This window comes from Sminthopsis crassicaudata, chromosome 3 (genome assembly GCF_048593235.1).
Source record: "Sminthopsis crassicaudata isolate SCR6 chromosome 3, ASM4859323v1, whole genome shotgun sequence".
NCBI classification, from domain to species: Eukaryota; Metazoa; Chordata; class Mammalia; order Dasyuromorphia; family Dasyuridae; genus Sminthopsis; species Sminthopsis crassicaudata.
In genome coordinates this window covers 335,224,198-335,237,641 of record NC_133619.1, presented here as the reverse complement: position 1 = coordinate 335,237,641, position 13,444 = coordinate 335,224,198, and the positions used below count along the sequence as shown (strand labels likewise).

General features: G+C 38.1%; 1 protein-coding gene across 2 annotated transcripts in view; it reads left to right on the top strand.

The window, feature by feature from the left end:
* The window catches only part of LRCH3 (leucine rich repeats and calponin homology domain containing 3), a 163,570-nt gene extending 161,879 nt beyond the window's left edge, over nt 1-1,691 (top strand). For both annotated transcript variants that reach the window (XM_074301491.1, XM_074301494.1), the window contains one exon: nt 1,155-1,691. The gene's annotated coding sequence lies outside the window, so the exon portion shown is untranslated. The remainder of the gene's footprint in view (nt 1-1,154) is intronic.
* The last annotated feature ends 11,753 nt before the right edge of the window (nt 1,692-13,444 follow it).

Sequence of the window (13,444 nt, the reverse complement as noted above, 5' to 3'; positions counted from 1 at the left end):
GTTTCTCCACATGCTCTCCAAGGGCCTCGCCATTGCCCTTGGGGCAGTTGTCACTCTCTGATCCTCTGTCATCACTCATATCCTATATAATGTCTTGATGCCATTCCTTATGCATGAAAGTATTCTTGACAGTATGTCATATGGTGGTCTCCCCAGCATTCCCAGGATCAGAAATTCTGGGTCTGAGACCTGGCTGTGCCGTCACTTGTGTGACCTCCAACAAGCCACCTTGCCCTGAATCTCAACAGCCCTCTGCAAACTACAAATTGAACCAGCTGACTCCTAGGATCCCCTCCAGCTCCAAATAGGATAGAAATTTGAAGCTCAACAATGTGGTCTAGACCAGGTTTAAAATGAAATAACTTCACATTCTGTGATATGGTAGAGTCTAATTCTGAGTTCAAAGCTACACCTAATTGGTCGGGGATAAGAGCAGCAGTGCAAGTAGCTGGGATACCCTGGGATGTTCTTAGGGATAGATAATAGTGGAGCAAGTATGGTTGGAGCCAGACCCTATCACTTCCAGGAATCCATACAAAGTCACCAACTGTGTGACTTAAAATTTAGCATGATGCTTGTGTGAATTTTGTTTGTCTGCTAACAAACTCACAACCAGATATAAAGAGAACTGTAGTACTTAAATTTTAATTTTAATTAAAATTTAAATAAAAATGTTTAAATGCAGACAACACTGGAACCTAAAAATCTATATGGTCAATACCCTCAGTTGTCATACCCTCAGACTCACAGTAAGGAGTAACCTTACTAAAGTAGAAGCAATGCTGTTTGGCATTTAAAGAGCTGGGTTCAAATTTTGGCTCACTACTCTACCACCTCTGTGACTTTTGAAAATTCACTTCACTCCTCATCTGGAAGATGAGCATCTTCATCTATAAAATAAAGGGATGGTTCTTTCCAACTCTAAATGCTGTGCTCCTGGTTGAAAAGAGGTACCTCAAACAATGTCTCAACTAACATAAAATAGACATTAACTTATTGCAGCTTTTCATTGCATTTAAAGTGAGGTGGGAATTTTTTCTGGCTCCCTCAAATTTTTTGGTTGTAATCATGAAAAGAAAAATGTCAAATGTGTATTGAATTATATTTTTGTGTCAAAAGCAAGAGTCAATCATGTTTTTGTTTTCTTATTACAGCATTTTGGTGCATACAGTTTAATCTGACTTGGAGGGGGACTTCATATTCAGAAGAAATAGGAATATATTTATCATTTCCCTTACAGCTTATTATTTTTAAAAAGCACAACTAATTAAATAACTCATCATCTCTGTTACTTTTAGAAGCCCCAGAGTTTCTGGCAATATGTGCTTATCCTGATGAATGCTAATGGTTCTATAAAAAATGAACTTTTAAAACAGCTATAGGAATGAAAGAAAATGTGGACATTTGAAAGTTTTTTTTATATTACAATGAAAGAGCTTAATAAAGCATTTTCATTAGGTCATTTCAGAAAATGATGTAAACGTGTAATTAGTAAAGGAATTTTAAAAACATTGTCATATATTTGTATGTCTGTAAATACATTCCATCATTTCTAAGAAGTATAAATATGTCAATATCATGTATGTTATTTTAAATTACCTATATGTTGCCATTAGTGTAAACTAGCACATTGATATTAAAATAAAAACTTGAAACACTTAAGTAGCATGAAATAAAGATTGATTTGAAAACATACCATACATAAAGCATAACTTCCTTCACATAGATGAGTGGCAAAAAATGTTTTAAATTCTAGAAATCCCACAAGGCCTTAATGTTAAGATTTAACATTCAAAACAGAATCCTTTATAGAGAATACTGTTATTGGTGCATATGAATGAAGCATGGCCAAATTATTTGCATTGATAAACCAAGGAGAGACTATTGCCAGGACATTACTGTGTCAGTGTTCTCTGATGACTGAATGTCCCCACACGATCAAATCAAGACCTCCTAATCAGCCCTGAAATCTCCTTCCTTTGGCTAGCCACTTAAAGGTTATGACTTAAGGATTCTGTTTGTCAAAATATCTCAAATGTTGATTTAATCAAAGCATCTTTTCTCTCCTATATGACTTATTTTTTTAAACCATTTTTAAAATTTTTTCTCTCTTTTTTGCAATAAAGGAGTGTTCAGAAGCTACTTTACAAAGAGAATAACCTTTTTAGGTCTCTAGATTTCTTCCATTTGGTTTAGAAGTACATACCCAGGATTCAGCAGCAATGCATCTTCCAGAAGAATATAGTCTCATATAAGCAATACCTCTTCCAGAAGGTTGTATATATTTTGTATTACATATGGCCATAGGAAAATATTCCATTGCCCAGAATATTATGAGCTGAGAACACATGCCATAAATGCACCAAGTAGAGGCTGCTGAGAGGAAATTGGAAAAGGCTTGAACAACATTATATCAATAAGGAGGAGTAAAGAAATTTCACTTATCAGCAAGAGCTGCCTGAAGCTCAATGGGAGCAGCTTTCTGGGTAGGAGGTTGCATTATTAAAGAAGCAATATTAAACTTCTACCACATTTTACCACTTCCACTCTGTTTAACTCTCAAAGTGTTTGAAATGTTCTCTCTGTCACTCCTCACCAACACAGCACTACACAAATACAAATTATCCCTTATGCCAAACACATACAGTTGTCAAGCAAAGCAAAGTTATTGACCATATCTGAGAATGCATTTCTGGTTCTATCCCTCTAGTCTGTCACCTTTCTACCAAAAGAAAGAACAGAAATCATAAATGCTTGTAGCTTCAAAGTTTCCCTTTTCATTATATATAAACTGTTATGAATCTTGTTCACCTCACTGCATCAGTTCATACAAGTTTTTGTGCATTCCTTGGAATATCTTTTTCCTCATTTCTTGTGGCACAATACAATTACATCGAATTTATAAGCTGTTCAGCCATTCCCCAGTTGATAATTTTCTTTCTTTCCAGTTCTTTGCCAAGGAAAAAATGCTGTTTTAAGTATTCTCATATAAAGAAGTTCTTTCCCTCTTTCCCTGAACTCCCAGAATTATATAATAGTATCAGCAGAGGATTTGTAGAGTTTAGTGATCTAGTGATTTGGGAAAGTTTCTTACTTCCACCCCCCTAATGGTTGAGCCATTTCATATCACCAACAATGCATTAGTTCGCCTGTGATCTCATGCCTCCAACAACTGCTATTTGTCAAAATAATGGATATGATTGAACCTGAGTTGCTTTTCATTTTATTACTAATGATTTTGATTATATTTTCCATATATTTGTGGATAGATTACATTTCTTTATTTGTGAACTTCCTCTCCTTTCACCAACTGCTAGTGATGATCAGTCACTCAGTAAACATTGAGCATGTGCCTGGTAGGTGCCAGGCACTATATTAAATGTTAGGGATACAAAGAACAGCAAAAGATAGTTCACAATCGACTAGGACAGACAGCATAGTGTAAATAAAGGGGGTGACATATGAGACTGGGAAGGTGGTGAATTCCACAAAGTGTCACTTGGCTGCCTCCTTATATGGAGAGCTTCTACAAGAAGTTCTGTGATTTCCATACTCTCCAATAAGAGGAAAGGAAACTAGCTGAAGAGATATTATCTAATTTTCAGTGTATTTTTGCCTCTAATATGAACAAATCAACTGGTGATGGTTGTTTGGATGATGATGGAGAAAATGCTATTGTGCATTAAACTTGAAAATGTCAGGAGTACATTCTTTTTCAGAGCTAGTTTACATCATTCTTTAGCACACCACTGTATATAAATAGCAATTCTATGTCTCGGATATTAGATTTGCTGTGAAGATCTTTTTCAAAATTGTTAATCATTTAACTGTAACTGCATATAGCTTATATAAAAACTTTAATAGAAGAATTTTTTTATTCACTATAATTGTAAAAGAGATGCCTCCTTTGTCCTCCCCTACCCCTTTTTTGATTTGACTTTTATTTAGTTCATTATTTCTTACAGTTTATGACAAAATGTTTAAATAAACACCTTGTCATATACCACAAGAAAATCCAAATGAACTAATTTTTGGCAGGTTGCTTTCCAGTTTTCCCAACAATTTTTATCAAATAGAGATTCCTTACTTCAACAATTGGTATACTTGGGTTATTATGCTTTATTGCTTTTAGGTTTTCCTTAATCAGTTCCACTGTATATTTTTATTTTTTAGCTAGTACCAGATTGATAATTGCTATATAGCATCTAATTATTACTAGGTCTCTGCTCCTTTTTTCGTTATTTTTTCCTGAGATTCTTTTTTTTTTGCTCTCCAAAGATGCCTCTTGCTCTCCAAACTCCTCAGTAATTTGATTGGTATGTATGTTATTTTTTTTGCTTTTTTTTTTTTTTTTTTTTTTTTTTGCTGAGGCAATTGGGGATAAGTGACTTGCCCAGGGTCACACAGCTAGGAAGTGTTAAGTGTCTGAGGCAGATTTGAACTCGGGTCCTCCTGACTTCAGGGCTGGTGCTCTATCCCCTATACCACTTAGCTGCCCCAATATCACCATTTTTATTGTAGCTAACAAACACAATTCTCAGCACTGAGTGCTTAGTGAATACTTGATTTTAGAAAACGTTTAACTGCGGCTCCTTCAACTTGTGGAATATCCAGAAAGCTTTTTTGCATCGTTTTGGACAGTATCCATTCAAAACCAGAGGTCATGAGCCCTTATAGACATTTTACCAGACTAACCAGAGGACATACTAATTCAAAGCAAAAAAGATAGTAGCTAAGTAAAATACAAGGAAAACTCCACCCCAACTGTCCCCTTGCCCCTATGCTGAGCAATGTATTCTCCCATGGGTTTATTTTACCACAGATAGGAGAGTACACGGGATCCAGATAACATATTCCTGGAATGGTGTTCCACTGGAAGTGCCTCTGATGTTGAGATGTTTCCTTTAGAGCCAAGGATCATATCTTCGGATCCAGTCCATGTCCTCATGCTATGGGCCTTAATTCTAGGTCCTTCACTGGGTCTGTTTTTTTCTGTTGCATTGTTATTTGCTGGTGCTTAGGTTAGGATGACCTTATTGTTGTGGGAAAGGAGATTATAGCTACACTTTCTACTTTTGTGAGCCAACCATAGAAACCTTTAGGCATTTAATTGTCCTTTTAGTTTCTGTTCTATATCTAACTCTTTGAATTTTATTCTGGAGTTATAGAAAATTACTTTTAGTCTCATTATACCCTGAATAATTTGAATCACCTTTTGGAAATTTCTATAAGAGACTTTGGGAGGTCATGTGGTAGTTGTACAAGATTTTTTCTGAACCCTGTAATCTTAAAATGGATATGCCACAAATCTATAGTAGTTAAAAATAAAATCACTGTATTAGGAGAAATGTTAATGAAAGCCACCCTGAAGTTTCATCCCATACCCAGTAAATTACCAATGATGATAAAAGATGGTAATAATGCTGAAAGGGTTATGGGAAAGAGCATTACTATACTGGTTGTGAAACCATAGATTGATGATTCCCAACAATTCGGGGAAATAATTTTGAATTACATAAGCAAAGGGTTGAATTGTTCATACTTTGAGATGTTACCAGGTATAAATCTGAAGGAGGTCAAAAATAGGCTTTGTATGTACCAAAATATTTGTAGCACTATTTTATGTGTATATACAGAGGGTAACAGTTATGTGCCTTTCTATCAGTTGGGAACTGGTTGAACAAATTGTGGTGCATGAATATCATGATGTATCCTAGAAAGGATGGCTACGAAGAGCACAGAAAAATAGAGATGTATAACTAATAGTAATGAAGCACAAGGTTCTGAGAGAGAGAGAGCAGTTCAGAATGTGAAAACAAAAGAGCATTCTTCTAACCACAGAGAGTCCTTTATTTCATCAAAGGATACACAGGCAGATCAAAGTGATCTAGAGGGGCTGTGAGGGAAATGACATCACCTAAAAGTCAGAGGTGAAGAGGGGAGTCTAGCGAGTTAGGGAAGAATTCGAAAGGATCCTAGTCAAGAACTACTATGGGCATTGTCTACCTCAGCAGCTATTTGAGCTAGGAAATACAAGACAAGGGATATGCTAACCAACACAGCATAACAAGGATACGTTCATCTTGTGCAGTTCTAATGCATCTGCTCAGAGGAAGGAAAAGGGCCTTCCTCCAATAGGGTCCTTACTGATGATTGGTGGGTTGGGCAAGCCTTGGTCAATGCTGACATCAGCCTGTCTGAGATAGGGCTGACAATGGGACTCGGTTAGAGTTCACAAGGCTCTGGTGTAATGTAAGCACAAGCAAGAGGCTTGAAACCAAACATGAATGAGCAGATGATTGATGATTCCCAGGCCCCTCTCACAAAATGCAAGAAAGCAACCAAGGAAGGCACAATTAATGATACAAATTACTCCAAGAAAGAAGGGGGGGAAAACTGTAGAAACCCCCATCATCACCAGCACCTTAACTAAACAGGACCATTTCTAAGAGACTTCTTTCTAAAAATATACGAGGTGAAAGTGGAAATTTAAAGGAAATAATAATAATAATGAAAGAATAGAAGAAACATGATCCATGCCACATTCCATACCACTGTGAATCAATGCTTTTTGTGGGACTAAATTGCAGAATGAGAAGATGCATAAGAAGGGAGAAGGGAAGAAAAAAATAGATGTATGTTATTTAAGCCAATAGTAAACAATGAAGAGAAAATAACCATTGTGTAATCTAAAAAGGAATAGGATCTACAAGAGGCTGGGTGAGGTGACAAAGAGAAGTGAAACTGGGGGGGAAAAAATCGAGATTCAGTATGGGACAGGATCCCACTGAAAAATGCTCCCATGGGGGAGGGAAGGGGACAGATCCTATAATGGAATTTAAGAATCTTATAATAGGTAAAATTTGCAAGGCTGTGTTGCTACCTCTGAAAGAGTATTGTTCTCCCACAGATCACATCTTGCATCAGGAGAAGAATCAGATTCTGGGAACAGAAGGAGAAGGCTTGGACCTAGAAAGGATATTTTATGATAAAAATGGGGGAAATCATCATGTATAGGGCAAAGAGTAGTAATGAACTATGGAATATCATTCATAGAGTAATGGTTCTAACCCCTTTACAGGAATTAGAGTGAGGTACAACAGAAGTGGAGAGAGGGTAAGAGTTACAAGGCAATGACCTGTGGAGAAGAGGGAACCTAAAATACTCAGAAAGTTTCAGGGCCATGGGAGAATACAAAGACAAAAGAAGGAATAAATAAATCATAGAACCAAAGTCTAAAGTAGGCAGAAAGGGAAGAGAAATGAGTGAAAAATTCTTTTTAGAGAAGGGTGAAGAAAATAACATTAAAAGCTAGCAAGTCAAGTTGAAGGGGAAGAGACAAAAGGAGAAGGGCTTTACTTGAGTACACAACAGAGAAATAGAAGAATTAGCTAACTAGACAAAGGGTTTGAAAAAGGAGTAAGGTGCAAAACTGGGGAAAGGAGTGACAACCCAACCTAGGCCTAAGGCTCCCAACGCCAATATATGGAATGTTCAACAAAACAGTCTCTCTCCCCATCTCCCCTTCTTTCTCCCTCCTTTCATCTCTGTCTCTCTCTCTCTTTCTCTCTCTCCCCTTCCCTTCCTCTTCTTTTTTCTCTTTCTGTCTCTCCTTCCCTCCTCCTCTTTTCCTCCCTCCCTTCTTCCCTCTCTTTCTTCCCCTTTCCTTCTCTGTCTCTGTTTTCCTCTTCTATAATTTCATTTTCTTTCCAGTTCCAAATTCTTTCTTCCCTCCCTTCCTCCATTTAGTACATTCATTAAGAAAGCAAGTAAAACAAATTCATTACAAATATGTATGGTCTAGCCATGTCAAAAAAAAAAAAAAAAAAAAAGATATGCTTCAATCTGCATTCTGAATCTATCAGGTGGACTCATCACCGCATTCCGGAGGTGGGTAGCATTTAAAGAAAATCCAAATGCTTATTTGAACTTTAGGTTTTTGGAGAACCTGTATTTTCTGCTTGGTTAGTCTGATGGCCCCCATTTACAGCCCACAAGTCCATATCCTTGAATTAGTTTCTATAACAGGTTACAGTTCTGAAAGACCTAAAGGGAGCCATCTAGCAGTCTCTTTCCCTAACCCATTACCACATGGGGTCCAAAAAGCCCAGACTGAATAGAGGCTTTGGAAAGCACCTGGGCATGGACTGACCAAATGATCCCTAGGTTTCTGGAGCTGAGTTCCCTGAAAAAGCTTTTTTTCCTGCTCCTGATCACTAGTGACTTAGAACAAAAGACACACAGAGTCATTCCATTTTTCTTCTAGAGCTCTCTTTCATGAGTTGAGTGATACAAGATGGTCTTTCTAATAAGGTGGGTAGAGTACAAGATACTTCAATTATTAAATAGAAATGTACCATGGCCTAGATGTATTGGGTGTCCTTCACAAGCAGGTTATAATTTAGTGAGTCTAAGGCCTTTAGTCCAAGCCCTAATTCCCAGCCTTCTCTGCTAGTCCAATGGACTCCTAACTATGAAGTCCTGGTTCCTAAGGAATATGTATAAACAATTAGATTTTTACTTTAATTAAAAGATATAACCCCAGCAGATAATGGTCCCGGAAATCCTCCCAGGGGGTGCACTATAGGCCACATAGCCTGTGAAAAAACCTTAATGGGGAAAATACAATTTTCATGTGATTAGTCATTTCACTAAAATAATTAAGGCCCTTCACCATGAACGCCTAATTTCATACCTCTCAGACTCCTTTGGGCACCAACCTCATTTATGAAATGAAAAGACAGCCTTCTCCTTGCCAATGCAACCCTCTCTACATCTTCTCCATTCCTTCTATCATCCCCACTCTCTTATCTTTAGGTTCTCTTTATCTAGTGATTGCTCCCTTGCTGTCTACTGAGAGGAATTATTAATCATTGGGGACATCTAGATATTTTTTTTTCCTTTCTTACATCTTCTCTACTAGGCCAACCCAACATCTATAGGACATTGTTGATGGATGAGATTGTCCAAATCTCAAAGGCCTTTAGATGCTAGGTGGGAGTTGTTGCCCCACCCCCACAAAGAATTTAATCTAAGGTGAATCAAAATGAAGTATGTTACCCAAGTCTTGAGAGGTGATGGGCTGATGGTGCTGAGTATATTTATGGACGTGGCCAATGCAGAAATTCATTTTGCTTGACTATGGCCCATTGGGACTTGAGATCTGAGCAGGGGTGGACCCCCTTTTATCTAGATTACCTTAGGCAGGGGTAGCCTGGATAAGAGATAATTCTACCAAGATTAAATGGTCACATCTGAGACCCTTGTAGGAAAAAACCCATAGTAATTTCTCATTACTAGTTAATGGATCAGAGTTGATTGCCAACCTCAGCAAATCCCATTCTTTCAAGGGCATATAAGCATTGAGTGAATTCCATGAGAGGTCTTTGTTATCTGAGTTTGTCATTGACCCCTTTATTAAATGCTACCATGATTAATAAAAAAATTTCCCAGAAAGTCTAACATGCCTCTGGCTCTTACTGGTTGAGCAATAATGGGCCCCAGCTGAAGCCTGAGTTTGTATTGTTTGAGTTTCATTGGCTCAAAGTATAACTAGCAATTGTTTCTATTCTGGCCAGAAGCCCTGGTGATCTTCCCCTTCACTATGGCTCATCCTGCTTATCCAAACTGTTGCACATCCTATTGCTTTGCAGTATCTCTTGCATATTATCTTTTCTCCTTTGATACTCCCCTAACTCTGATGTAGGCTTTCATTACCTTACTGCCCAAGTTGATGGGCCTACCTGTCCCTCCTTATTCAAGTCTCCTCCTCTCAGCATCATATATTCCCAAAACTCAGTTCTGATCATGTAACTCTTCTATGTAATCAACCCTAGTGGCTCCCTACTGCTTCCAGGATCAATAATAAAATCTCCTGTTTGGTTTTTGAAGTCCTTAACCTGACCTACTATCTTGCCAACCTAATTATACCTTATTCCCTTCTCTACATATTCTAAAATCCATTGAATCTGGCTTTCTTGCTGTACCCAACATTTCATATCTCAACTATATATTTTCACTGGCTATTTGCTCTTACCTGGAATTTTTTTTCTCATCTCAAACTCCTGACTTCAAGTGCCAACTAAAATCCCATCTTCTCCAAGAAGCCAATCTTGATCTCCTTTAATCCCATTGCCTTTGAATAGTCTCTCCATCCCCACTGTCACCCCAATCCACCCCAGCAGATTTTAAATTTATTGATGGCACAAACTTTTGTAATCTCATTAGTGTCTTTCTCATGTTTTTGTCAAGTTATTTCAGTCATCTCTGATTCTGTGACCCCGTTTTAGCGTTTTCTTAGCAGACACTGGAGTGCTTTTGCTTTTTCCTTCTCCAGCTCATTTTACAGATGAAGAAACTGAGACATACAGGATTAAGTGACCAGGCCAGGGTTGCATTGCCAAGTCATTGTTTGAGGCAGGATTTGGAAGGAAATTGAGTCTTCTTGATTCCCAGAGCATTACTGTACCACCTAGCTGTCCTTCACATAATGGGTGCTTAATAAATGCTAGATCCAAACTCATAGAAACTAATTCCTGGGTAGCAGCTAGGGGGCCTGGTCAGAACAGAACTGAATGACCAAGACCACGCTCCCTTCTGATAAAAACCGGTGGGGGATGATATGGTTGTAAGGCAGCTCGTTAGAGACACTATGTCCTCTGCAGGAATTGAATAAACAGATTGATGCCCTTTTAACAAAGGCAAAATGGAATGGCTCCATTGCCAATTTGGACATGGGAGTCATAATGTCAAACTGTATTGAGAATCCGCCTAACATACGGACAGGGATTTACTTCTCTGCCCAATAGGCTTCTCATACCAACTAAAGCATTCACCTAACCCACATGCCCTCAACTTACCTTACAAGGTAATAGTTATCCTGCCTCAGGGCAAACTTCCAATACTATACTTTGGTTGTATATCCTCTAAGTAAACTTGACCTACTTTTGTTAAGTTTGGAATGACCTACAAATACAGCATCTCATTCCAGTTTGGAAGCTAAGCTGCCAGAAGAACAGCCTGAGCCAATCCTGGACAGGACCCTGGATAGGGTCAGGGCTGGAGAAGATGAGAACTGGAGTCAGGAAAGGGGAATTGTTCTTCCAGTAATCCAAGATTCAGCATCATGGGTAAGAGGAGAGACAGAAGGTATGGCAGGATGCTGATGACTCTAGGCAGAGTCACAGGGAGGTTCTTTGAAGGCAGGTTGATCCCCAAGATTTGGGCACTTCTCTTGCCTGCCATGTAGTTATACGTAGGCCATTGGAAACTTGTCTTGCCCTAAGCATGAACAGGAGGTGGTATGTTTCAGACCCGGGAGGCTTGTCCTGAATGCAATTGTGGGCAAAGCTGGTGGTGGTGTGGGCCCTGAGTTGTCCAGGAAGCTAAACCAGGGGTGATATATAACAACTAGTTAGATCTAGGAGAAGTATCCTGCTTCTTTTCAGTGGAGAAGTGGGGGATTCTAGATGCAGAATATTGCATACATCAAGAGACAAAGTTACTGAGTCAATTGATTTTGTTTTTGTTGATGGCTCATGGTGAGGCTGGGGATTGAGGGATGGGTTGGAGGTGGAGTGTCCAGAAAAAAACTGTGATTGAAAACAAAAACAAAAGGCATAAATAAAATTTGTTTGATGCAATAAATTACTTGTGTTTTGCCTTCTTGCCATCATTAAGCTTACTACTCTCTCGCTGGGAAGAACTGAAACAAGCCACCAGAAGTATAAGCAAGAATCTGCAGAATGACAGTACATATTTCCAATGTCAGAAAATCCTATTCTCCATTATGATAAAACCTCAAACCTTCCAAAGGATATTAGTGATTTTCAAGCTTCCCTCTGGAAAGCTAACAATTTTCTAGGTAAACAGTTAAAAAAAAGTTAGAGATGAGAGTGGAGTGGGATGGGTGAGAGGAACCACTTGCTAACCAGTGGCAATAAGGAAGATTATAGATATGATATGAATAAGGCAAGTTTAGGTTTTTAAAAAATGATATTTACATCAGAAAAGGTCCTTTGCAAAATATTACTCACTGCTCTATTGCAGGCCCCAGCTTTTTCCTCAATCATATATTAATCCTCTCTGCTTTTCCAGAATTAGAGATCTCATCAGAACATATTATGATAACTATACTTTAAAAAAAAAAAAAACTCAAAGAAGATAGCAAATTAAGTCAGGAAGCTGTTTGAGCTCTCCCAGTTTCCCTCAAAAACCACATGGAGCCAAGTCTCTGAACAGAGTCTGATTGAATGAAACCCCTCTCCAACTTGAGAGACTGAAAAACTTCAAGAAAGGTTAGTATCACTGGAGTGAAAAAGGTGTTTCAGTTCAGCTCAAATGGAGTCTGATAAAGCCGGTGAGAGAGTCTTAACCACAGTAAAGCAGCAACTGAGACCTTCAGTCCTAGCTCAATAGAGGAGCAAATCAGGGGGGCAGCCCCTAGTCTTAGCTCAGAAGGCAAATTCTGGGAAAGCAGGTTGTTTCCCAAAAAGTAGAAAAAGCTGCCCCTGCAAACACAAGGAGTCCCTGTGCTCAAAGTCAAGGCTCAGAGTCGCACAGGAAGCTTGGGACCAACCACACCAGCTTTACTCTAGGAACAGAGCTCAACCATTAAAAAAAAAAAAAAAAAAAAAAAAAAAAAAAAAAAGAGGAAATACCAAAAGAAAAGAAAATGAGCAAGAAACCTTGACCATAAAAAGTTAACTATGATGACAGGGAAGACCAAAATACCCACTCAGACGAGGACAAAATGTCCACAGAGGAAATCTCAAAGAGTGATATGAATTGGTCTCAAGCCCAAAGAGGCTTTTTGGAAGGGCTCATAAAAGAATTTAAAAAGCAAATAAGAGAGGTAGAAGAAAAAAATGAGAAAAGAAATGAGAGTTTTGCAAGAGAAAATTAACAGCTTGGAAAAGGAAGGTAAAAAAATGGCCAAAGAAAACAACTCCTTAAAAAAATACAGATGGCCAAATGAAAAAAAAAAAAAAAAAAAAAATCCACTGAAGAAAACAACTTTCAAAAGTGGAATTAACCAAATGGAAAAAGAGATACAAAAGCTAAATGAAAATCACACATTAAAAACTAGAATGGGGCAAATGGAAGCTAATGACTATGAGACAGCAAGCATCAGTCAAACTAAAAAGAATGAAAAAATGGAAGAAAATAAATGTGAAATATTTCATTGGGAAAACAGCTGAACTGGAAAAAAAATCCAGAAGAGACAATTTAAAAATGATTGGCCGATCTGAAGGCCACCAAAAAAAGACCCTGGATCAAGAGATTAAGAAAAACTGTTCTGATATTGTAGAAACATAGGGGGAAATACTTATTGAAAGAATCCATTGATCCCTTTTGGAAAGAGATCCCACAAGGAAAACCCACAGGAACATTATTGCAAAACTCCAGAACTACAATTTCAAGGAAAAAATATTGTTAGCTATCA